This window comes from Dendropsophus ebraccatus, chromosome 8 (genome assembly GCF_027789765.1).
Source record: "Dendropsophus ebraccatus isolate aDenEbr1 chromosome 8, aDenEbr1.pat, whole genome shotgun sequence".
NCBI lineage: Eukaryota > Metazoa > Chordata > Amphibia > Anura > Hylidae > Dendropsophus > Dendropsophus ebraccatus.
Genome location: NC_091461.1, coordinates 27,058,581 through 27,086,289, shown reverse-complemented (window position 1 = coordinate 27,086,289; position 27,709 = coordinate 27,058,581). Strand labels below are relative to the sequence as shown.

At 43.4% G+C, this 27,709-nt stretch overlaps 1 long non-coding RNA gene across 1 annotated transcript in view; it reads left to right on the top strand.

The window, feature by feature from the left end:
- Positions 1–27,709, top strand: part of LOC138799192 (uncharacterized) — an 83,596-nt gene that overhangs the window by 39,907 nt on the left and 15,980 nt on the right. The window contains exon 2 of the long non-coding RNA XR_011364228.1: positions 9,213–9,379. This is a non-coding gene — a long non-coding RNA (uncharacterized lncRNA). The remainder of the gene's footprint in view (positions 1–9,212; positions 9,380–27,709) is intronic.

Below are 27,709 nucleotides of genomic sequence, written 5' to 3'. Positions count from 1 at the left end.
AAAAAACTCAACTTCTTCAGTACTTATCAGCTGCTGCATGTCCTGCAGGAAGTGGTGTATTATTTTCGGTCTGACAAAGTTCTCTCTGCTGCCACCTCGGTCCATGTCGGGAACTGTCCAGAGCAGGAAAGGTTTTCTAGAGGGATTTGCTGCTGCTTTTGACAGTCCCTGTCATGGACAGAGGTGGCAGCAGAGAGTACTGTGTCAGACTGGAAAGAATACACCACTTTTTTCACTAAAAACATCTGTTACATCTCTTTTCAATTCCCCCTCCCATACCTGAATCTGCTTGGGACTGAGCTGCAAGCTATCTGTCAATCAAGCACGAATAGGGATAGGAGGGGGAGTGAGGGAGGATTCCAGACCTCGACTGTTCAGGAGCTTGGGAACGCCTCTTTGACACTCTACATCAGAAAATAAAAGCATCTTTTCTACATTCTGGAAGAACAGACAGATATATGAAAGGTACCATGTGTGTCATAGACTAAACAGCAATCCAACAGTGTCAGCAATTTAAAACGTGAATTACAGCTGACAGATTCCCTTTAAAGTGTCATTGTGTTTTTTTTTTTGCAGAAATCAATAGTACAGGTGATTTTAAGAAACTTTGTAATTGGGTTTATAAGGCAAATATACCATTATCTGCATTTAAAAAGACTTTCTTCAGGTCCCCCCCTTCTCTCTCATTCACTGCTCATTATCAGGAAATCTTGACTCTTTTACATCAGTCAGGCCCGGTGTAACCTATGGAGTGGGGAGGGGGGAGGAGGGAGATTAGTCGCCAGCAGAGAGCAGAGAACAAAGGATTACACAGTGGGCGCTGTGTGAAAGCAAATATTCAGAGGTCAGAGAGGTCAGTGCTGACTGTAGCTGTAAATTAACTCTTTGTTGTCCTGTTTTGGTGCCTCATCTCCCTCAACCCCTCCCTTCTCCATAGAGAACAATGAAGACAGGGGGTAGAGCTTTAAATGCATTTTTCGGCTAATAAAACCAATTACAAAGTTTCTTAAAATCGTCTTTACTATTGATTTCTGCAAAAAAAAAATTAAACGACAGTGACACTTTAAATGGACTGCAAATAAATAAAAAACAATAAAAACAAATAATTGATATTGTCATGAGCAGTAATGCCCATACAATAACATGACACAGATTATCCTGCAGTTAATACTGTAAATGGAAAAAAAAAACAATGCCAGAATTTATGTTTTTTTTGCTCACCTCACACCCCAGAAAACACGAAATAAAAAGCCTAGAAAAGGTATTAATAAAAACTACAGCTCAACCAATAAAAATGAGCCAGCTGTGCAATTGCATTGACCCAAAGAATAAAGTAAACTTGAAATTTTAACTGCATAGACCCCCACCCCCATAAATTAGTGCAGTTTTGTTGTTGTTTTTAATTTGTTGTTATTCAAGGGATCCAAAGTCTAAGGGCCCTATTCCACTGGACGATTATCGTTCGCATAATCGTTACTTATGATCGTATTTGCGATAGTTTTTTCTTCGCTATTTCTTTGCTATTGCGTTCGTATCTACTGCGAACGACGTCTTATTCAATGCGAACGTTTTGCGAACGAGCAACGATAAAAATAGGTTCAGGTCTTATAAAGCGATCAACGATTTCTCGTTCGGTCGCTAATCGTTAACTGCATTTCAACCGAACGATTATCGTTTATATTCGAACGATTTACCGATAATCTGAACGATAATCGTCTGGTGGAATAGGGGCCTAAAGCAACCAAAGCCAATGAGTTATTCAATTTGTGTAACTCCATTGACCTTAATGGGAGGTGCGCACACAGTGTAGCCCTACGAGCTAAGCTTTTTATGTAACTTGCAGAGGTACGTAAACATAAATGTAAACAAAAAACAGAAAATTCAGCAAAAAAAACAAAAACAAACACTATGCTTAATATCATCCTAGATGTTGGTAAAACAGTGTAATTTTCTCATTAAATAACATATATTTTTTTTAATGATCTATTGTCATAATAGACGGCAATTTATTTGCATAATTAGCGACTATGGACAAGGATAAATAGGCCCAATTTGTCATATCTAACAATGACACTGAAAATAATTACCTTATAAAGGCCTCTCCTGGTAATGTATTCTGTTAGTAAACGGAATATATTTGTAACCGCGCTCATTATGCCGGCAAAACCGCTCCACGCAGCCAATAACAATTATCTAAGATTTGCCGCCATACTATTTAATCAATTACATAGAGACGCGCATACATTTGCATGTCTGAAGATGTTTACATTTTTTCCTTAACGCCTTTATCTTCCCACACACCGATAGCACCATAAATTAGCATCAGGAATATGTTACCGCCACCGGTCTATTCATATAGTCTTCAAAGCCAATGACTAGAGAATGGAACGGCAGAATGGGGATTAATGGACCTTAGTTTTCAATGAGCCATGGCTGTAATGTAAACGGCGCATTGGATCTCAGCGCTGATTATTAAAATGCAGGCGAGTGTGGCGCCTTATGTCCCATCACAATTAATAAACTACTCAAAATACAATTCTTGCGCTTTGAAAAAAAAATAAATAAAAAAAATTCTGCCCACTAAAGATATATAATTCCCAGTAGTTACATTAGATTGGAACGGGGTAATCGTATTAAATATGTTTGTTCTACGCAGCAAAATAACGTCTCTAGCTAAGCTTTATATGCAGTGCTCGATTGCTTTATTAGCATTTCAATTTGCATTAAAGTAGTAAGTCACTCTATTTATTCTTTGGTAAGGTGGAGCCTTATTAGATTATCCCGCTTAGCAGGTCATTTCCATAGCACCATTTACTTACTATTTTCCCAGGTCTGATATTGAGCATTCCCTCCTGAGCTTTTTCTCCTAGTAAATTGAAGCTAAGGGCCACATTTACACATCAATGGGCTTCTACATGAGCAACTTCATACTCCCCCAAAACAGATACATAAAAAACATAACTTTTGATATGTTGCTGCCCATGGTGAGACTAATATTTACTTCTATACTTGTTATTTTGTATTTAGTCTCCTTTCCCTAGTTCTGAGCTGCTGTTTTCTGCTAAAGACACAAAAATCTGTGTGTGAACTTTTCTCTCTGTCTCACTCTACTCCCCCTGCCTTCTGAGACGGATGATGTAAATAAGTCCCTGACTGGCTTTATCTGGTGAGACCCACATGACCGCAATTAGCAGGAAACACCTGAGTGCTCATGGTTTTAATCCCTCCTGTCTGTCCCATTCTATCCTTGATAGCTATGGTGAGTGCAATACCTTATCCAGACTTGTGCTGTTTGGGGGCAGCTTCCTCCGCCGGTGGTGCTGGTTGGGTTTTGGTGTGGCATTTTTGGGTCTGGTCCTGTGGCATGGGGGTTGCAAGGCTGTTCCATGGCCTCCCTTCCCTGACTGTGCACGCCTGCGGGGGTGGTGGTCACTGACTGGCACAGTGTGGACTTAGTGTAGAGACCCATGTGTATCAGATACCTGCACGCGGTACATGGGGCAGTGTGGCTTGATCAATTCACATACAGAATTCTGATGTTTTTTATGCAGCCGAGAGGTACTAGTATCAGCCATAGGTGTGAGGTGCAGCGCTCTTTTTCTTCCCTGAACCGCTGACTGGCTTTATCTGCAACATTGTAGCTTCTTTGTATTGCTGGGAGGGTTATTCTGAAGTTGCTAATAAACTCACTGGGGGACATCGCATATTCCCCAACGGTATTTTTGCGAATTATTTTTTTGCATCTGCTTCATCTGCACCACCTTCGCCAGTGGGGCAGAGAGGGGGCGTTTCCAGTGGAAAAATGATACCGAAACCTACGCCAGCTCAGAGCTGGCATAGGTTTCAAAATTTTTTGCACGGACGGGCTCTGTGCGATCGGGATTTATGTAGAGGCTACATAAATCCCCTGAGCTCTGGAGCTGCGGGGACATTTGTAAGCCTGGCGTAAAAAAAACACCAGAATTAATAAATGTCCCCCACTGTGATTAACCCTCCTGGCATTACAAAGAAAATACAATATTGCAGATGAAGCCAGTCAGGGACATGTTTACATCAGCTGTCTCAGAGGGGAGGGGTGAGGGATTGGGAGACAGAGAGAAAAGCTCACACACAGATTTTTGCGTTTTCAGCAGAAAGCAGTAGCCCAGAACAGAAGGAGAAGAAGATAGATAATAGAAGAATAGATATTATCAAGAATGAATTGTTAGTGTCACCATGGGCAGCAACATATCAAAAGTTATTTTTGAGTGGAAAACCATTTTAAGGGAAAGTGTCATCAAAAATGATTTATTATTTAAACAATGTTTTTATGTTAAGGGTGTAGTGTACAGGATCTGCAGCAGATTTAAAGCTGCAGATTTGCTTTGAATCTACAACTTTAAATCTGCACCATCAAATCTGCTGCAGATCCTGTACATGTGACTGCACCCTAAAAGTATTTTTAAAGAACTTTTGGTGACTTTTTGTTCTAATTTTCTATTTTTCTATTTATATTATAAAATAATCCTGAGCTCTTGCAGTTTTCACTCTCACCACTGGGCCTAAAACGAAGCTGAGACTTCCTATTGTGTTTGTGGTGATAAGAGGAGGCTGCTGTAAAGTGATCTGTACAGCATTGCAGCGACATGTGACACCAGTAGATAGGGGAGACAATAGCAGCTCCCTGTGGAATTACATCTTCACAGGTCACAGTTGGGCAGGGGGGTTGGTGGGTACAGTATAGCTTTAAGACACTGCGTCTTCAAGGCCTTGTCATGTCCATAAACCATGTCCATAAGGGGGTTATTCAGAATTAGAAAACTCACTGCTGCGTTATTTTACCACCGCTCTTGTCCTCAGGTTGTGTTTGGTATTTCACCACAGTTCCATTGTCGTGAATAAAGACAAGTTGTAATACCACACACAACCTGGTGACAGGGGTGGCGTTGTTTTTGGAGGAAAGCACCTACATTTGTCTAATCCTAGATAACCCCTTTAGGGTACAAACACACACACTGTATACGCAGCAGATTTGATGGTGCAGATTTGATGCTGTGTTCAGTTTTTTAGATCTAATCTGCTGCGTATCTGCTTCGCATCGCAGCAGAAAATACGCTGCGTGTACGGTGTGTGTGTTTGTACCCTTAATGGTGCGTTCACACCTACAGGATTTGCAGCTGATTTTCTGCAGCAGATTTCATTTAAATAACTTAACACAGCATCAAATCTGCTGCAGTTCCTGTAGGTGTGAACGCACCCTAAGGAGTTAAAATTTAACATTCAGCTTATCGGTAGGCAAATTAGCTTTCTTTCAAAAGGAAAAAAACTTGCTCCTCACTGCCACCTATGTATCATTCCCTAAAATCAACCACATAAAGCCTCAAAACATGACTGGGGATTATATGTTCCATAGTTTATTGGTTGAAAAGTAGTCTCTGGAGTGTTATATAGTATACATTAGAGATGAGCGAATACGATTCGATCGAGTAGGTATTCAATCGAATATTGCAGTATTCGAAAGATTCAAATTCAATCAAGTAGTGAGGCGAATACGCGGGAAACGCGGGGGCGCTTTTTTAAATCCAATGCAAGGAGGCCGTGAGGGACCCTGGGAGTACCCACACCGCGCGAAAATGGCATCTACCCTTATTGGATAGCTGAACCACATGACCTTGAATCTTAAATACTTGGCTCCGGCCTCTCGACCGCAGATGCGCTTTCAACCTAGACAGGGAGAGATCTTGGAGCAGGGAGAGATAGGTTTTAGTAGCGTTGTGGTTAGGCAGGATTACTACAGAACCCAAAAGTCTTTTTCAGGGCTAAGATCAAGCGAAAAAGTCATGTCTGAATCCAAAGAAAGAAGATGATAGCAGCAGCATCAGCAGGTGTATTCATTCCAGTACCCTGTGTGTACAAGTGACTTATAGTGTCCCTGGTGTAGCCCACTAAGAGCACGTTATACATATTGTTCCAGTAGCCCACTAAGGGCACCTATGCTGTTCCAGTAGCCCAGTAAGGGCACCTATGCTGTTTCAGTAGCCCAGTAAAAGGCACATTATACATATTGTTCCAGTAGCCCAGAAAAAGGCACGTTATACATACTGTTTCCAGTAACGTTCGTACAGCATTACGCATGATACGCGCAAATAACATGATGCTCTGCGGACGCACATTGGAATCATGTATGTAACGCTGCGCAAGAAATATGAACAAAATGTGTGATCATTGCCATAAATGTTCGTAAAGCGTTCGCAAATATTTTTCCTTCGCAACTGCGGAGAGTGGCATTATACTGCTATTTTGGGGTGTTAGGTTCCCCCACAGGCATGGTTCCCCTAATGTGTCATTCCGGAGGTGTTCGCATCATTTAGGGAGGTTTCATGGGGGACTTGGTTACCTCCAAGTGGTCGAATTTTGATTCCCAAGTGCCGCAAATTTTTTTCTCATAGACTATAATGGGATGTAATACTCGTTCGAATAGTCGAATCTCGGTGCCTACTCGATTCGAATTTTTGAAAGTCGAATATTTCACTACTCGCTCATCTCTAGTATACATATATATAATATACTCAATGGACAGAGAAGAAAGGGGTTTTTTTATTTATCAGGATTAGAGTTATTAGGAAGAAGCAGTGTGTGTATTATGGCATAGATCACATCACATCACATCACATAGATCACCCCTTTGAGATAATGTTCAACCAAATACAAAATCATCATACATGGACTCACAGGTGACGTCTTTTCCTTTTCCTCTCCAACCGGACTACCATGATGATTTCTTGCAGTTACAATTTGTCTCTTCAGAACCTGCCAGACAGACATCTCAGGCTCCGCACTTATCCAGCAACTTCCTTCCCTTTTCCCTCCTACAGGCTCCTAAACTATAGTAATTCTGCTGCTTGGTGCAGTAAAGTCTGCAAGGTGTGACCTCCATTACAATGACATACAGGATGCTGGGAGAGCTTGGTGACCTCCATTACACTGACATACAAGATGCTGGGAGAGCTGTGTGACCCCCATTACACTGACATATAGGATGCTGGGAGAGCTGTGTGACCTCCACTACACTGACATACAGGATGCTGGGAAAGCTGTGTGACCTCCACTACACTGACATACAGGATACTGGAAAAGCTGGGTGACCTCCATTACACTGACATACAGGATTCTGGGAGAGCTGTGTGACCTCCATTACACTGAAATACAGGATACTGGGAGAGCTGTGTGACCTCCATTACACTGACATACAGGATGCTGGGAAAGCTGTGTGACCTCCATTACACTGACATACAGGATGCTGGGAAAGCTGTGTGACCTCCATTATACTGACATACAGGATGCTGGGAAAGCTAGGTGACCTCCATTACATTGACATACAGGATGCTGGGAAAGCTGGGTGACCTCCATTACACTGACATAAAGGATACTGGGAGAGCTGTGAGACCTCCATTACACTGACATACAGGATGCTGGGAAAGCTGGGTGACCTCCATTACACACTGATATACAGGATGCTGGGAAAACTGTGTGACCTCCACTACACTAACATACAGTATACTGGGAAAGCTGGGTGACCTCCATTACACAGACATACAGGATGCTGGGAGACCTGTGTGACCTTCTTTACACTGACATACAGGATACTGGGAGAGCTGTGTGACCTCCACTACACTGACATACAGGATACTTGAAAAGCTGGGTGACCTCCATTAAACTGACATACAGGATGCTGGGAGAACTGTGTGACCTCCATTACACTGACATACAGGATACTGGGAGAGCTGTGTGACCTCCATTACACTGACATACAGGATGCTGGGAAAGCTGTGTGATCTCCATTATACTGACATACAGGATGCTGGGAAAGCTCGGTGACCTCCATTACACTGACATACAGGATACTGGGAGAGCTGTGTGACCTCCATTACACTGACATACAGGATGCTGAGAAAGCTGTGTGACCTCCATTATACTGACATACCGGATGCTGTGAAAGATGGGTGACCTCCATTACACTGACATACAGGAAGCTGGGAAAGCTGGGTGACCACTCCCTGTAATCCCCCCTGCGCTGTCCCCATTGTTATAATCCCCCCTCTGCTGTCCCCATTGTCATACCCCTCCCCTCCCTGTGCTGTTCCCCATTTAAAAAAAAAACTGTGCTTCCCCCCCCCCCATAGTAATAATTCCCTCTGCTCCCCCTGCATTGCCAAACACACACACACACAAAACGGGCAGTCCGGAGGTGAAGGTCCGGGCGGTCTGGGGGCGGAGCTACGGCGGTCCAGGGGTGGAGCTACGGGCGGGCGGACGGCAGCCAGGTGATGGGGTGATGAGGCGAGCGGGCGGGCAGCCGGGGGTGCGTGCAGCTAAGTGGAGTCTGTGGGTAGCCACCACCACACACGCCTCTAGAAACAGCCCTGATCAGCTTTACTGCTGGTGCACTGATAACCCCTGACCTTTGTATAAAGCTCTGCAGAATTTCCTTTCCTACTTGATTGCCAGCTGGAGAACAGAGGTTATCAGTGCAGTGAAGCAGAGATCTCTGTCTTCTGCTTGTTAACCCGTTTTTTGTGTTGCAGCATGTAGATAAACATTGGGTCACTTATACACTGCACACTGCAATACATAAGGGGTTGAGCAGAAGGACACATGCTCTTACCTTTTCCCCCAGGCCCCCCTCCTTTACGGGCCCCATAGCAACTGCCTACCCTGCCTCTATGGTAGCTACTCCACTGCACTCTGTGATGCCTCAGTGATCTGTCATATGCCAATCATCCATCATTAGCCAAGATCTAACAGAAATGTCAGTGTAAATGAGCTGATCCTGTCACCAATCGCCGTTTGATCAGACCATGCCTGGTCTTGTTTCTGCTGCGTGACATGGTGGCAGCCCGCCAGGCAGCCTCCGCTTCTAGGCTCTGTGACTGGTTTCTCCTATAAAGTGAGCAGACACCGGTGAGGAAGTCAGTGCTGAGCTGCAGAAAACAAAGGGAAAGGAAGGTCAAATATTCTTTTTTGCCCTATGTTTTATTCAAAGTCCAGGGGAGAAGCAAACCGTTCCGATGCCTGAGGCAAAATGCTAAAAATGCAGCACAAGGTAAAATAAAGCAGGACAACAAAACGCCATAAACAACAACAACACCAACAACAACATACATATGCACACACACTTACATGAATTTCTCTTCTGTTGTTGCTAATTTGTCCAGTATTTTTGATATTTTTAGTTGATCGTCCAATTAATTTGACTAGAAGATAAAAACGATGCCGGGAATCGCAGCCTGTAAAAGATCATTCCAGTTATTGAAGATGAAGACTTATTCAAAAGTAATTTCCCCTTGAAATCTAATAACTCGCTTCGCCACCCCTGGCTGTTACAAAGGCAATCACACTGGTGAAACAACTTGTGATGTGTTTTCCTATAGGGAAATTGTAGCCTTCTGTAAAATTGTTTTAATTGCTGATCTATAGTGTTTTGGAGAGAAACAGATAGGATTCCTTAAAGGGGTAATCTGGAGAAAACATTCCTTTTTCAAAGCAACTGGTATGAGGAAGTTATATAGATTTGAAAGTTACTTCTGTTTAAAAAAAACTCAACTTTTTCAGTACTTATCAACTGCTGTATGTCCTGCAGGAAATTGTGTATTATTTTCAGTCTGACACAGTGCTCTCTGCTGCCACCTCTGTCCATGTCGGGAACTGTCCAGAGCAGGAAAGGTTTTCTAGGGGGATTTGCTGCTGCTTTGGACAGTCCCTGTCATGGACAAAGGTGGCAGCAGAGAGCACTGTGTCAGACTGGAAAGAGTATACCACTTTTTTTCACTAAAAACACCTGTTACATCTCTTTTCATTTCCCCTTCCCATACCTGAATCTGCTTGGAACTGAGTTGCAAGCTGACTGTCAATCAAGCACAAATAGAGATAAGAGGGGGAGCGAGGGGGGATTCCAGCCCTCAGCTCTTCAGGAGCTTGGGAACGCCTCTTTGACACTCTACATCAGAAAATAAAAGCATCTTTCCTACATTCTGGAAGAACAGACAGATATGTGAAAGGTACCATGCGTGTCCTAGACTAAACAGCAATCCAACAGTGTCAGCTATTTAAAACGCAAATTACAGCCGACAGATTCCCTTTAAAGTGTCACTGTGGGTTTTTTTTGTTTTTTTTTCCTGAAATCAATAGTCCAGGCGATTTTAAGAAACTTTGTAATTGGGTTTATTAGGCAAATATGCCATTATCTGCATTCAAAAAGACTTTTCCCAGGTCACCCCCCCCTCTCTCATTTACTGCTCAATATCAGGAAATCTTGACTCTTTTACATCAGTCGGGCCCTGTGTAACCTATGGAGTGGGGAGGGGGGAGGAGGGAGATTAGTCGCCAGCAGAGAGAAGAGAACAAAGGATTACACAGTGGGCGCTGTGTGAAAGCCGATAATCAGAGGTCAGAGAGGTCAGTGCTGACTTCAGAGGAGATAGCACTGTGATGTAGCTGTAAATTAACTCTTTGTTGTCCTGTTTTGGTGCCTCATCTCCCTCAACCCCTCCCCTCTCCATAGAGAACAATGAAGACAGGGGGGAGAGCTTCAAATGCATTTTTCGGCTAATAAAACCAATTACAACGTTTCTTAAAATCGTCTTTACTATTGATTTCTGCAAAAAAAAATTAAACGACAGTGACACTTTAAGGTCTTTGACTTGTAGATAGTAGAGATGAGCTCTATGAACTCTAGCATGTTCAAGCATTGGATACTAGTGGCTGAAGAAGTTTGATGCAGCCCTAGGGAGTCCTGGAAAACATGACTACAGCCATAGGGCATATACCGTATCCATGTTTTCCATGACTCCCTAGGGCTGCATCCAACTTCTTCAGCCACTAGTATCCAAATACTGCACGCTTGGGTTCGCTCATCTCTACTCCTCTCTTCTTGTATCTTCAAGGACTTCACAGTTCAGTTCCCAAAAAGTTTCTGAGCACTATACAGTATGACCAATATATCGCAGGTTACAGGAACAATGTAATAGGTTTATTTAAGAAGTCAGATCCACAGTTCAGCAAATGTTTGACCGGAAAGACCTCACGTGTCGCCAAGCTAAAGCTATTTGCCTAATGCACAATGTTACAGCAACATAAGCAGTGTGATTATCCGCACTTAAAGGCTCCATTAAGTGATCGCAACATAATGATGGGCTTAGAAGTGCTTCTCCTTAGCTTACTTGGGGCTAAAGTATACTGAAGTTTAGTGGACCTTCTAAATGGGATCTTAAACTTGTTAGGAATGGATTTTTTTTTCGTACTTGGTCATTCATTGCAGAGTGAGGAATTTTTAATGACTGTGTTAAAAGCTGAAATCAAATTCTCTTTTGCTCTGTGTATTAAAGTGGTGGCTCAAAAAAAGAAAATTCTTCCAAATCAACTGGTGCCAGAAAGTGCCAGAGATTTGTAGTTTATTTCTATTTAAAAAATCTCAAGTCTTCCAGCACTTATCAGCTGCTGTACATTCTGCAGGAAGTGTTTTTTTTTTTTTCCAGTCTGGAGAGCAAGATAGTTTTTTTTTTTTATGGGGATAAAAGCACTGTGTCAGACTGGAAAGAATACACCACTTCATGCAGGACATACAGCAGCTGATAAGTGCTTGAGATTTTTTAATAGAAGTAAATCTCTGGCACCAATTAATTAAAAAAAAATTTAAAAGGGGTTTTATTTAAAAAAAAAAAAAAAAAAAAAGAAGCATAGGTAATTGTGCTCAGGCTGCTGTCAAATAGATGATGCACCTACTGTATATAGTTACCAGCCGAACCATTCTGTATGAGCCTTGTCCTGCTGCACAGCACATCTGGGTTGGGGATGGCACTGAACTAAGGCAGGGCATGGCTGTGGCCACTGATTGGCTGAGAGGGTAATTCCCAGACCCAGGAAATGTAGGTGGGGGAGTATGCAGTAACTTTTTGCATAGGTTTGTTAATTTATATACTGTTTACATTTCACACTATACAAAATGCTTAATTAATTCTTCACATCACACTATTATGTTTATTTGCACAAGTAAAGGGAATCTGTCAGCTGCAGGCCACGTTCCAAACTGCTGACACTATTAGGTGCTTTTAGATCCGGGAGACACATGGTACCTTTTATATATCCAGCTGTGCTTCCAGAACATAGAAAAAAATTTTGTTCTATAATACAAAGTTCAAAAGGGTGTTGTGAGCTCCTGAAGTGCTGAGGGCTGTAACAGGTCCCTCATCCCCCTCCCATATCTGACTGGAGAATTCTCAAGGTAGATTCTGGCAAGGATCCGTGGACCAAATAACCACGGATCCTTTCCAGGATCTACCTTCAGAAATCTGCTTACACCACTGAACCTGCAGTGGTGTCCCCGGTGGAGTTGCTTTGACACCTATGTACCAAGCACTCTATAGAGTTGTGCCTAAACTACAGCCCAACCTATTCAGGTACAGTAAATGGGATAGTCCCCACAATCTGCACACTCCATAGAAAGCTGGGATGCGGATTCTTTACTGTACGAGCAGTGAAACTGTGGAACTCTCTGCCACATGATGTTGTCATGGCTAATTCATTAAATACATTTAAGGGAAGCCTGTATGCTTTTCTTGAAAAATATAATTAGTTGTAAGATCTAGATTTCTTATGCTATGATGTTGGATCCAGGGATTATTCAGATGATCATATTTGGAGTCGGGAAGGAATATTCTCCCTGTGATGGGGCAATTGGCATCGGCCTCATGAGGGTTTTGGCCTTCCTCTGGATCAACACAGTAGGGTTATAGGTTGACCTTGGTTTAATTTGGTTGTTTTTCATTGACCAGTGTGAAAACCAGAGTATATTCCCAGAATTAATCATATAATTAAATATAATATATATATATATATATATATATATATATATATATATATATAATGAAATACATATTTAAAAATATACTTTCTAGTCATCTGCTGTCTTTACTATCTTCCCTTCTGTATGGGCATATGCATTCAAAAATTCATTCCAGTCTATTTGCAATGCACATTCAGATAAACATTTTATATCTACACTACTGTCCAAAAGTTTGGGGTCACCCAAACAATTTTGTGTTTTCCATGAAAAGTCACACTTCTTCACCACCATACATTGTGAAATGAATAGAAAATAAAGTCAAGACATTGACAAGGTTAGAAATAATGATTTGTATTTGAAATAACATTGTTTTTACATCAAACTTTTCTTTCGTCAAAGAATCCTCCTTTTGCAGCAATTCCAGCATTGCACACCTTTGGCATTCTAGTTATTAATCTGTTGGGGTAAGCTGGAGAAATTGCACCCCACGCTTCTAGAAGCAGCTCCCACAAGTTGGATTGGTTGGATGGGCACTTCTGGCATACCATACGGTCAAGCTGCTCCCACAACAGCTCAATGGGGTTCAGATCTGGTGTCTGCGCTGACTACTCCATTACCTATGATAGAATACCAGCTGCTGCTTCTGCTGTAAATAGTTCTTGCACAATTTGGAGGTGTGTTTAGGGTCATTGTCCTGTTGTAGGATGAAATTGGCTCCAATCAAGCGCTGTCCACTGGGTATGGCATGGCGGTGCAGAGTGATAGCCTTCCTTATTCAGAATCCCTTTTACCCTGTACAAATCTCCCACCTTACCAGCACCAAAGCAACCCCAGACCATCACATTACCTCCACCATGCTTAACAGATGGCGTCAGGCATTCTTCCAGCATCTTTTCATTTGTTCTGCATCTCACAAACGTTCTTCTTTGTGATCCAAACACCTCAAACTTGGATTCATCCGTCCACAACACTTTTTTCCATTCTTCCTCTGTCCAATGTCTGTGTTCTTTTGCCCATCTTAATCTTTTTCTGCTGGAAGTGGGCCTCTATACACCTATGTAGATATTGCACCAAAAACCAGACATTTGCAGCTAGAATAGTCATTTACCACATTAGTAATGTATAGAGTGTATTTGTTTAAAGTTAGGACTAGTTTAAAGTTATCTTCATTGAAAAGTACAGGGCTTTTCCTTCAAAAATAACGACAATTCAATGTGACCCCAAACATTTGAACGGTAGTGTATATAAAGACTGGAATGAGTACTCTCTGTTATGGCTGGTCATAAGACCATAATAGCCGATACTGAGGACAGGACATGAGCCTTTTGCGTATAGGTATTTTTTAATTTTTCATATGAAATGCTTGTGCATACTGTGGAGGTTTTAGTAAGGTGATGTATTTTCTGTGAGTGACAGGTTTATTTCATACAGCTGCACAGGGGCGTTGCTAGGGTCTTAAAACATCCGGGGCACGGGCCCCCTGAGTTGATTTCTGCAGTGACGTTACACACACGCAATATATATATATATATATATATATATATATATATATATATATATATATATATATATAATGTGTGTGTGTGTGTGTATAACTTTCTTTTAAACAGATGATCACATAGGCTAGTATTTGAAATTGTGACTCACAGTTGACGTCTTCTCTGATCAGATTCGCTCACTTTTCTCTTTCTTTTCCATTCGGCCCCAGCCATAACCCTTCTCTCCAGAATCTGCCAGGAAAAACATTTTAGGCTCCTTGCTCCAGCACACACAGAAATTAGGTCTCCTCTGTGCCCTATATGCCCTAGCTGTGCTCACATAATATAAGCCTTCTCTCTACCCCCAAATAGTTGTAGCCCCCCCTTCCCTCTGTGTCTGCATAAATTATAGGCCTCAACTGTGCCTCCAAATAGTATAGCCCCCCTGCTCAGCATCCTTCCTTATACAGAATAACCCCCCTGCTGTGCAGCATCCCCATATAGAATACCCCCTGCTGTGCATTATTCCCGTATAGAATACCCCCGCTGTGCACCCAAATATAGTAATAATGCTCCCTGCTGTGCCATCCCACATTGTTAAATGCCTCTACTGTACCTACATATAGTAATGTCCCCTGCTATGATCTCATATAGTAATATTGTCCCCTGCTGTGCTCCCATATAGTAATAATGTCTCCTGCTTTGCCCTCCATATAGTAATAATGCCTCCTGCTGTGCCCCCATATAGTAATAATGTCCCCTGCTGTGCCTCAATATAGTAATAATGTCTCCTGCTGTGCCTCAATATAGTAATAATGCTTTCTGCTGTGCCCCAATCTAGTAGTAATGCCAACTGCTGTGCCCCTCATATAGTAATAATGTCCCCTGCTGTGCCTCCATACAGTAATAGTGTCCATGCTGTGCACCCAAATATAGTAATAATGATCCTGCTGTGTCCCCCATAGTAAAAATGCCCCCACTGCTGTGCCCTCTATATAGTAATATAGCACCTACTGTACCCACCATAGTAATAAAGTTCCCCCTCTGCCTACAATAAACCTGCCCCCTACACACACTATCCCACCTGACCCCCCCCCCTACACACACACACACACACTTCCCCCACACACTACCCCCACCTGACCCCCCTACAGACTACTACCCCCATCAAATCCCCATACACACACTACTACCCCAATCTGACCCCCCATACACACACTACTACCCCCATCTGAGCCCCATACACACACACACACACACACACACTACTACCCCCATCTGAGCCCCCATACACACACTACTACCCCCATCTAACCCCCCCATACACACACTACTAACCCCCATCTGAGCCCCCCATACACACACACACACACACAACTACCCCCATCTGAGCCCCCATACATACACTACTACCCCCATCTGAGCCCCCATACACACACTACTACTCCCATCTGAGCCCCCATACATACACTACTACCCCCATCTGAGCCCCCATACACACACTACTACTCCCATCTAACCCCCACATACACACACTACTAACCCCCATCTGAGCCCCCATACACACACTACTACTCCCATCTGAGCCCCCATACATACACTACTACCCCCATCTGAGCCCCCATACACACACTACTACTCCCATCTAACCCCCACATACACACACTACTAACCCCCATCTGAGCCCCCCATACACACACACACACACACACTACTACCCCCATCTGAGCCCCCATACATACACTACTACCCCCATCTGAGCCCCCATACACACACTACTACTCCCATCTAACCCCCACATACACACACTACTACTCCCATCTGAGCCCCCCATACACACACACACACACACTACTACCCCCATCTGAGCCCCTCATACACACACACACACACACACACTACTACCCCCATCTGAGCCCCCATACATACACTACTACCCCCATCTGAGCCCCCATACATACACTACTACCCCCATCTGACCTCCCCATACACACACTACTACCCCCATCTGAGCCCCATACACACACACACACTACTACCCCCATCTGAGCCCCCATACATACACTACTACCCCCATCTGACCTCCCCATACACACACTACTACCCCCATCTGACCTCCCCATACACACACTACTACCCCCATCTGAGCCCCATACACACACACACACACTACTACCACCATCTGAGCCCCCATACACACACTACTACCCCCATCTAACCCTCATACACACACTACTACCCCCATCTAACCCCCCTTACACACACACACTACTAACCCCCATCTGAGCCCCCATACACACACACACACACACAGAGTACTACCTGGTCACCATCCCCACACACTGCCAGACCCCGCCCCCCCGGGCGCCAATACTATTCCCCACACACTCCCCCACCTGGAATCACACACTACACTGCCAGCCCCAGAACACCCCCCGGGGTTACAATACTCACCCCGAGCTGCAGCCTGAGGTGGAGGAGCGCGGCGGGGCAGAAGCTTGGCCCCGCTACAGCCGGCTGTGACGTCCCTGGAGCGCAGGCAGGCCAGAGCGTGCAGCGTCCTCCGTCCAATGAAGAGCGGGGTGACGTCACGAGGCATCCGGAAGTGATGCCGGCCGATCCCGCTCCCGCGGCTCGCCAGCGCTGAAGTAACAGCAGCCTGGAGCCTCTGATAGTGATCTATTACAGGCCCCGGCTGCTGTTATTTCAGCGCTGGCGGGATCAAAAAGACTTTCGGGGCTAGGCTGAAATCATTCGGGGCTTGGGCCCCGAATGATTCAGCCTAGCGACGCCACTGCAGCTGCATCTGGTAGATAACCACACACAAATACTGCTCATCACTTCCCCAAACTAGGAGCGGGCATCTCCTATTCACCACCGCCTGCTCCATTAATACTGTGATTATCTTAAGTCATAGTAAACATCTGGTTAATTTAATTAGGCTGCAGCGATCTGTCACGCTAATGAGATGGCCGCGCTCTAATGTCTGATAACTCCTATCTATTCCTCTCTTTGTCTAGGAAAATTTCTGAATTATAACATTTTTTATCAGTTTCTCAAAGAATTTCAACATTTTATCAGTGACAAAAATTAATCAATCATAATTGATGCCAGAACTTGGAACCATAAAGCATTAAAGGGGATATATAAGCAGGTTAGCCGAATCTAACCTGCTGATAGCCCCCTATAGCACTCGTGATGCTGAGGAAAAGGTTTGTGTCTTACCTTCCTCCCCGGCACCGGTCCGGCGCTGTTAGGGTAAACTTCGCTCTGGCGCATCATGGAGCACTGCCACATCCTCCGCCCCTTCTAATGATAACCAATAGAGGAGGCCAGATGCCGTGGCAGTGCTCCTAAGGCTGCATTTACCTCGACTAAAAGCACAGGACCGGCGGTGAGCAGGAAGGTAAGACACATTCCTTCCTCCTCAGCGTCCCCAGTGCTATAGGGGGCTATCAGCATGTTAGATTCATCTAACCTACTGATACAGTAGTTCCCTTTTAAAGAGACTTTATTTCATACGGAAACCATGTAATTTTAAGTGAATATAGCACTAGGAATGACAAAATTAGATTTCTATACAACCTGATTGGCAGGTTCTAACGGTGCCGTCCTTTTTTTCGACCACCACCCGGTTCCCAAGATTTTCTCTGTTATGTAAGTATGCAAATGAGGTTGCTTGGTGCACTGGAGGTGGGCTCAGCGCCCCAGTACACCGATATCCTCTCCCCTCAGTCAGTGAAACGCCTAATTCAGAGTCAAGTCTCACCAAGGGGAGGGGATATGAGTGCACTGGAGGTTCTGGGCCCATCTCCAGTGCATCAAACTAGCACATTTCAATACTTACATAATAGAGAAGATCTCAGTAACCGGGCGGCGGTCAGAGGAAAGGATGGCGCCGATAGAATCTCCTCTGTGGCACCAATGAGGTTGTATAAAAATATTAGTTTGTAATTCCTAGTACATTCCCTTTAATTCTTTGTTGCATGGAAATTTCCATAAAGAAGAACCTTAAAGTGTAACTGTCATTTAAAACAATTTAGCAGAAATCAATAGTACAAGCGATTTTAAGAAATTCTGTAATAGGTTTTATTAGGCAAAAGAGACTGGACAACCCGTGGTCGATGATTGGCTGAGCGGGCTATCACTCCTGAGATTAAAGTGACAGCATGCTCAGGCAATCACTGACTGACTGAGACAATGCCAGAGCCAGCAATTGGCTGAGCAGGCTGTCACTCTTTTAAAAGTTTTGGTTCTGCAGGGCTCGTCTGAACCAAACCCTAGCTAAACGACTGAATTGATTAGTTGTTTTAGTGCAGTTCAGCAAGTTCGCTCATCAATACTTACCTGTCCATACTCCCCCAGTAGCTGCCTCTACTTCCTTTTTGAGAGAGTGATAGCTCCCTCAGTCAATCACTGGCCATGGCTCTGTCCTCTCTTAATCAGTGATTGGCTGGGTGGGCTATCACTTTTGTCTTGGGAGTGACAGTTTGCTCAGCCAGTCACTGGCCAAGCTGCTTTCCTGTCTTATTCATTGACTGGCTGAGCGGGTGTCACTGCAGAGACAAAAGTGACAGCCCGCCCAGCCAATCACTGACTGAGATAGGTAAGAGCCATGGCCAGTGATTGACTGAGCAAGCTGTCACTCTCTCAATCAGGAAGTAGAGTTGCTACCGGGGTAGTGCGGACAGATAAGTACTGATGAGCAAACTTACTGAACCGCACTAAAATAGCTAACCAATGCAATCATTTAGCTTTTTTAGTGCAGTTGTCTAGGGTTTGGTTCAGACGAGCCCTGCAGAACCAAACTTTTAAAAGTTTGCTAATCTTTAATAAGAGAGTATATATATATATATATATATATATATATATACACTGCAAAAAATCAGAGTTCTACTTTACCTGTTGCCTCATTTCCTCTGAACCAGGCCCCTTGATGTTCATCACAAAATTTTTGTATTTGTAGTGAAAATATTTTTGCTTAGCAAATAAAGCAACAGATATTTAATAAATTCAGTTGTACACCATGTAAATCCTCCTAGTATGAAACACAGTTAATAATCTTAGGAATATAAAACATTTTCCAGTAATATTCCCATAGGAAGACACTGAAATCAATCAGGGAGGGGAACAAAAATTTCTGACAATCTGAAACCCCCTAGTGTTCCCGTTGTTTGTTTGAACATCATATTGTTGATGTTCTTTTATTCTGTCAGACTGAGGTGAAGGGGTGCGAGAACAAAGTACAATGGAATTAATCAAGGAGAAAGTAAACCGAAAGACCCCAAAAAATTAATTGTAGTAAAAATAGTAAAAAATAAAAATGACAATTATTTCCTAGCAATATTTACATATTTATATTAACAATCCTGAGCTTTGTAGTTTTATGCCAGAGACATGAGTCTGTTTTCAACACCTCCTGCAATGAAAACCAATGATTTGAATTTCCACTTAATCACTTGCAGGTGAACATGGTTAAAATGCCATACTAGACATAGCCTTTGGACAATAGTGGTGCTGTTAAAGGGGTTATCCAGCGCTACAAAAACATGGTCACTTTCTTCCAGAGACAGCACCACACTTGTCTCCAGTTTGGGTGCAGGTTTTTAACTCAATTATATTGAAGTTAATGGAGTTTAATTGCAAACCGCACCTGCGGCCATGTTTTTGTAGTGCTGGATAACCCCTTTAATGGAAAAAACTGTTCTGTGAATCATTAAGAATCATAGTTTACTTAAGAAATAGCACACAGCACTAATAGCATAGTATACAGCTTGTGCGTGGTGTTTTAACTCAGTTGCACTAAAGTGAATGGAGCAGAGTTGTAATCCCACACACAACCAGAGGGAAGGTGTGGCGCTGTTTTTCAAAGAAATTAGCTGTGTTTTTCCACTCCTGCATAACTACTTTAAAGAATAAATCCGTCCTTTAAAAAAAAAAAAACTGGCAACCAGCAGGGGCAGGCATAATACTAAACCACTATTCACCTCTTCCTGTGCCTGCGAAGTGCCCCGTGGCAGGCCCCAGACCCCTGCCCGAATGCATTTTTCCCCTGATGATGTCAGGAGGAAAATGCTGACCCAGCTGATGGACAGCCCGCTCAGCCACTCTGTGATGGTAGCGGTCTCTCTGAGCTTCCAGTCTTGGAAGTAACATGGGGGGGGGGGGCTTAAGTCGCATACAGACATGTTTCTACCATACTGTAAGGCCTAATTTACACGTACTATAAAACTATCTGTGGTCGTAGATTTGCGACCACAATTTTAGGGTCCATGAAATCCTATGTGTGCATTCATACCATCCATGCCATGATGCTTGCTGCTCCTGTCTCCCACTCCCATCTCCCCCGCTCCTGTCACCGCTCCCATCTTCCCATCTCCCCCGCTCCCATCTCTTCCCACTCCTGTCATCCACTCCCATCTCTCCCCCACTCCTGTCACCTGCTCCCATCTCCTCTGCTCTCTGCTCCTGTCTCTCCCCCTCCTGTCTCTCCCTTGCTCCTGTCACCGCTTCCGTTTCCCCGAGGCATCAAGGTGGGAGAGAGGAAATTTCCATTAGTGATGGTTTTTAGGGCTGCATGATTCCTGTGATTGTCTGCTCATCAATTGATCTTTTACATGGAATAGTACCTGGCCTATTCGGCCAATTTTTATACCCCTTTATAAGCATAACACATTTTATTAGAGGTCAATGCAGAAATCCAGGTATTTACACGGGGTTCACTTTTTCTTGCAACTTTATATACTTTCTAATCAGTAAGACCAGCCAAACCACCGGCCCATTTCGTACGAACCCGAACCCTCGGTAATGATTCCCGCTGTCTGCCCGCTCCGTGCAGCGGGCGGATCCAGCGGGAAGACCGCCTGGAAAAATGGGATACAGCCATAGCCATAGGCTGTATCCCATTTTTCCAGGCGGTCTTCCCGCTGGATCCGCCCGCTGCACGGAGCGGTCAGACAGCGGGAATCCGATGCCGAGCATTCGGGTTCATCCGAACCCGAACCTCGGCGGGTTCGGACCATCCCTAGTCCCAGTGTATAGGATTATCACATTATTTCCATGCATAGGCCCATACTTGTCACATGTCCGATATTTTTGGATTTTTAGCTGATGCAATGTAATTATATGATGCTTTAGAATGAAAGTGAAAAAGTGAAAACCTTTAAGTAGTAAAGCGGCTTCCAGTATAACTATCAGTTGCATTCATTACAATTCAGTTTTCTTCCAGTCCGGGCCCTGTTGCTAGAATACAATTTTCTGCAAAGTTATTAAGAAAAATTACAACTTTAATTATGTAGGTGGCAATTATTATTTTCGGTGCCATTTTTTTGACTCTTTCACCTTGTTACATCTCAGATAGTTACTAATTCATTCTGCAATTTCTATTTCGCAGCATATTAATCCTGTTTAAACTCCCAGCCATTCCGTTGCCAAGCTCGTTTCTGGTCTGTCGCCGTCTTGCACTTTTGTTTGTTTTCTCGCCGCCTGAAAATTTGAAAAAGCAGCGGCCCATGATTGCCGCGGCGCTAATCCTCTTGTATGGCTTTTTAATTAGGAAAATGCATAATTTGTATGTGTAAGCATGCCAGTGTGTTTTATACCGTTGGAAAGATAGCGGGACCTTCTCCAATGTGATCATTTCTTCTTTCTAAAATGTCAACGAACTTGTAAACATTTATGTCATCTATTCAATGTACCCTTAAAGGGGTTGTCTAGATTTATGTCAATAGAGCACGAATGGGAAACTTTTGCAAAACTACAATTCCCATCATGCCTGGGCAGTCAAAGCTTTAGCTTTGGCTGTCCAGGCATGTTGGAAATTGTAGTTTTGCAACAGCTGGAGGGCCAAAGGTTCCCCATCCCTGCAATAGAGCGCAATAACAATATAGTTTAATATTTAACATACTGACGTTACCTCAGTTCTTTGCCTTTTCCAACATACTTGCTTATTGTCATTACATTCAGAGGCTAAAACCCATATGTTGAATTCTTCTTAGTGCTAAAATTGTGTCAGATACATATAAACACTGAGACTAAAGGCCCTATTACACTAAACGATTACTGGCCATATTTGGCCAATTAACGGCCATTCCAGCCAATAATCTTATGGTGTAATACCTTATGTTCAAAGGCAACAATCAGCCGACATGCACAATGTCAGCTGATCGTTGTCTTTGAACATGTTCATAAAGAACAACAACGATAAGGACAGTCTGCTGGCCATCGCTCCATGCAAAAGAAGCAGCAGCGCCATTATCTTCTATGGGGACCACCGGGATGATCTAAACATTGTCTGGGCAGCCCCTCCCGCAGCTCCCCTTTGCCTCCCCCGCTCCTCCTTGCTCGCTGGGGAGCGTCTGCCTTTCATTACCTGCTTGCTTGCTCCCTAATATCGGGCCAGTTGGTATAATGTCACTGTATGATTACAGAGGCTTTGGTGCTGTCTGACAGGAGAGCTGACCATATAATGCGAGCACCCCCAGGATTCTTTGCTACTGAATGTGAACAAGCATCATCTCTATACATGCACAGTGAAGGAAGACACCTAGTGGCCATTTGAATAACATTAATTTAAACTTAGAAAACATAAAAAAATAAATAAAGAGCAGGGGTGTATCTAGGATTCATGGGTCCCCATAGCAAGAAAACTATATGGGGCCCCATAAATCCTGTATGCAGCCCCCCATATATGGCCAACTCTGAAACACACACAATGATGCACATACAGTATATACACACACAGATGAGCCATTAACATATATACAGATACACCACTGACATATACACATATACACTGGAATGTGATTACACTAGTGCAGACATATAGACCATGAATAGACCATACACAGGGAAATCATCTCCCAACTATTGAGCCAAAAATAATATCTGTTGCATTTTCTTTTAATAGTGGGTTCTTTTATTAGAGCCCAGCATTAATAAAAACTGATGCAGAACATCTTTGGGAGCAAACCTGTCAATCACTTTAGACACTGCTGACATACACAGACACACACACATATACACCAGTGTTACATACACAATAGATAGATAGATAGATAGATAGATAGATAGATAGATAGACACACTGACATATACATACTGTATATACTCACAGATAGATACATACATACATATACTGACATATACAAATATACCCACAGATACATACACTCACTGACATATACATGTATACCCACAGATACAAACATACATACACTGACATATACATATATACACACAGATACATACATACACACACTAACATATACATATATACCCACAGATACATATACATATAAACCCACAGATACACACACTCACTGACACACATACATAGACACAGCACTTACAGCTCCCAGGCTTCCCCCTCCTCCTCCTGTAGTCGGGCTGATTTGTACACAGAAGTATTGAGGACCTTTGGGTTATGTGATAAGGTCCTTAATCACTCTCCTTTTATGTGTGTGTTCAGGACCTGGCAGGTCCTGCTCTGCTGTTTCTCTTCTTCTAATCTTCTAAACAGTACAATGGCGGGCCCCTGGGGGAGAGGTGGTGCGATTGTCAGCTGTCTGTGGCATCCCTACCATGAAGGCAGAGCAGGCTTTCCTGGGCCCCCTTTCTGCAGGGGCCCCATAGCAGTCGCCTTCCCTGCCTTTATGGTAACTACGCCACTGATAAAGAGCGTATGTTGAAAAACAAAAAACACGACAGTACTTCTTTAAGGCTTTCTCTGGTGTTAACAGCACAACAAAATAATGTGAGCGTATGTCTGTCACTGTCACCCTGAGATAACAGTACATATATTTCTGCTTCGGTAATAACTTGGACCACATAAAGAATTTAAACATCTAAAACATCTCAGATGTTAAATGCAAGGGTTGTGCTGACCCCAGGATCCTCTGGTGGATCCCTATCTAAAGCTCATTTGAAGCCAAACACTAATGGTTCTTATGAGGCCTGGATAATAATCTGTTCTTCGTGCACAATATGGACAATACCTTAGGATGAAGAATTGGACATACATATGCAGGGGCGTAGCTAGAGGCTCGTGGATCCTGGAGCAAAAATTCAGCCTGGGCCCCCCCTAATGAAACTTTACCATAATATGAAAGATGCACAGACAAGGGAGGCACACTATGGGAGATGTACAGCACAGGGGGGCACAGTATAGGAGATGTACAGCTCAGGGGGGCACACTGTGGGCTATGTACAGCGTATGTGTAGAGTCCCTACCAGCAGCTGCAAGCCCAGCATCTCAGGTCTCAGGCCGACTCCGGAGCACACAGAGCTGAGGGGAAGGGGCTGATCTCCTGATCTAGCTCTGCCCCTCCTCATCCTCTCTGTCTACAGACACGGACGGATGACAATCTGCTAACGGTATCGCTGGGTCTGTGAGACCCATCGGTGCAGTTACAGCTGCCCCCAATAAGGTGATGGTGGCCGTGCGATCCACCCGTGATGATTGGCCAGGTCGCAGGTGCGACCTCTGCGACCTCTATAGCTACTTCAGTGTATACATGTTTGGTACTGATTGACCATTGTCCAAGATCCCTCAGCTGAGCACTGCTAGTAGTAATGTGCTTTAGCTCCTGTTCATAGAAATCTAAAAATGCAGAATAATTCTAAGTTATTCAACCTCACTAGACATAGAGGTCAAGAGCTCCCATGTGTGGCAGAAATTCACTTAAAATGTAAAAAAAAAACCTGAAAAAGACCCTTAAAATTATAAAAAGGACTTGACACATTCCCGGCAGCATGTTATCAGTGGTATTTTCCCAGCTTACACTTGATGTGATAATCATCTCTTGACGTACAAGTAAAAAATTCTTACTATTATAAGATAAACTGACAAAATACAATTCACTATTGATCGTAAGAGATTAACACAGTGTTTCCATCATGTTCTGAAGAAGACATTGATATGTATGATGCCGAGTGTTGACAGTTGTGTAGAAATTAGTTACAGGGCGTGAATATAACAAGTACATTGTATACAGTAATATGGATCTAAATCCTCTACTGCAGGGTAGGGAACCTTCCGCACTACAGCTGTTGCAAAACTACAATTTCCTTATGCCTGGACAGCTAAAGCTTTGGTTGTCCAAGCATGATGGGAATTATAGTTTTGCAACAGCTTAGAGGGTGTTGTCGGGGAAAAATGAATACTTGGCCAGGCTGCCATGGCTGCTGTGGACATGTCTGTCATATACTGTATACTTACCTGTAATGTTCCCCCACGGCTATCGGATTCTGGGCTGCCCGATCTGCACCTCTGTCTGTGTTTCCATAACATACAATGACGTCCCACTCCCACCAGAAATGGCTGCTCAGCATAGACCCTATACTGAGCGTCAATTTCCTAAGGGAGCACAATGTCATTGGATGTTCTGAAAAAATCAGGGAGCGGTACAGAGCCGGGCAGCCCTGGATCCTGTAGCAGTGGGGAAACATTACAGGTAAGTATAAAGTATCTCATGGACATGTCCCCCGTCACCCTGGCAGCCTGGCCAAGGATTTTTTTTTTTTTTAACAGCCTCTTTAAGGGTCAAAGGTTCCCCATCCTTGCTCTACTATGAAAAATACAACAAATACTTCTCTATACTTTTCCTTAAAGGGGTTATCCAGCGCTACAAAAACATGACCACTTTCCCTCTACTGTTGTCTCCAGTTTGGGTGGGGTTTTGAAACTCAGTTCCATTGAAGTAAATGGAGCTCAATTGCAAACTGCAACTGAACTGGAGATAACAGTAGGGGAAAAGTGGCCATGTTTTTGTAGCGCCGGATAACCCCTTCAATACATTGCAACATTGCATTGTTTTCCCATATGCATTTGTTTTAATGTTCGGTAATAGATAATGGTGCACAGCCTGACTGCATACTAGTGCAGAATGATAACAGTAAGGGCCCTATTCCACTGGACGATTATCGTTCAGATTATCGTTAAATCGTTCGAATCCAAACGATAATCGTTCGTTTGAAATGCAGTTAATGATTAATGACCGAACGAGAAATCGCTGATTGCTTTATAAGACCTGGACCTCTTTTTAGTGTTGCTCGTTCGCAAAACGTTCACAAATCGATCGCATTGAATAAGACGTCAATCGGTCATTCGCTGTAGATGCGAACGCAATAGTGAAGAAAAAACGATCGCAAATACGATCATAAGTAACGATTATCGTTCCATGGAGATGAGTGAATGTTTTCAGGTCTTTCGCAATAGCGGTCATTTGAGATCGTTAATCGTTAACGATTATGCGAATGATAATCGTCTGGTGGAATAGGGTCCTTATGCTGCATTTACACGTAACGATTATCGTGCGAATTTGCGCGATAACGGTCGAATTCGAACGATAATCGTACGTGTAAACGCAGCGAGCGATCGAACGACGCACGATAAATCGTACATTTTGATCTTTCATCAGGTCATCAAATCGTCGTTCATCGTACGCAAAAAATTCGCAAATCGTTCCGTGTGAACAGTCGTTCGCCGATTTAACCAATGTGTGAGATAGGCTTAAACGATCGCAAAACGATTGCAGTGCGAATTTTCGTACAATATATCGTACCATCTAAACGCTGATCGTTATAAAAAAAAATCGTAAATCCGACATCGCTAATCGTACGATCGGGCCAATAATCGTTACGTGTAAACGCAGCATTAGGCTCTGTTTAAACCTTGCTTTAATCCCCCCCCACCCCTCACTGTATGCATATTCAACTACATTTTCCAGTGTATATATCCTCTCCTGTTCCCTTGCTCTTCACTTTTTCCCTATACATAGCTGATCAGTACAATTTCCAAGACAGGAGGGAATAGGAAACAAGTCATTATAATCAGGTGAAACCACAACGGCATGTGGCACTCTAACGCTGCACCATGTTGCCGATGTTGGTGACGTTGTTCTGCTATAGGATATCACATGTGGCCCTTTTTTTTTTTTTTTGCCCGCATGTGATGATCACGACTTGGTAGCCTGCTGAGACACGAACAGCATGAACATGTGAGAGATCACCTCTGGTAGTGTCCTGCCATCTCCTCTGATATTTATTTAGGTGGACATAGTAAAAATATTGACAGGAAACAGCACTATCGATAAACTAACATTTTTCGGGAACATCTGGTGATGTGAGTAGAGATGAGTAAACCGAATTTCATGAAATAAGATTCATTATAAACTTAGCAAAAAGTTTGGTTCGTTACAGAGACAAACTTTTTGGAAAGTTCATAGGGAACCTGGTCCAGGATGGCAGCCCCACATTTTATTGAACTGCTGCTGTTATATAGAAAGCAAAAAAAGAGCCGGTGCATACCTATCCGCGCTCCCCTGGTGGTGTTCTGTTGTTCCCCGCTGATCGGAGCTTGCAGCCGCCTCCATTTCACAGACTTTGGAGAGTAACAGCCAGCTCAGCCAAT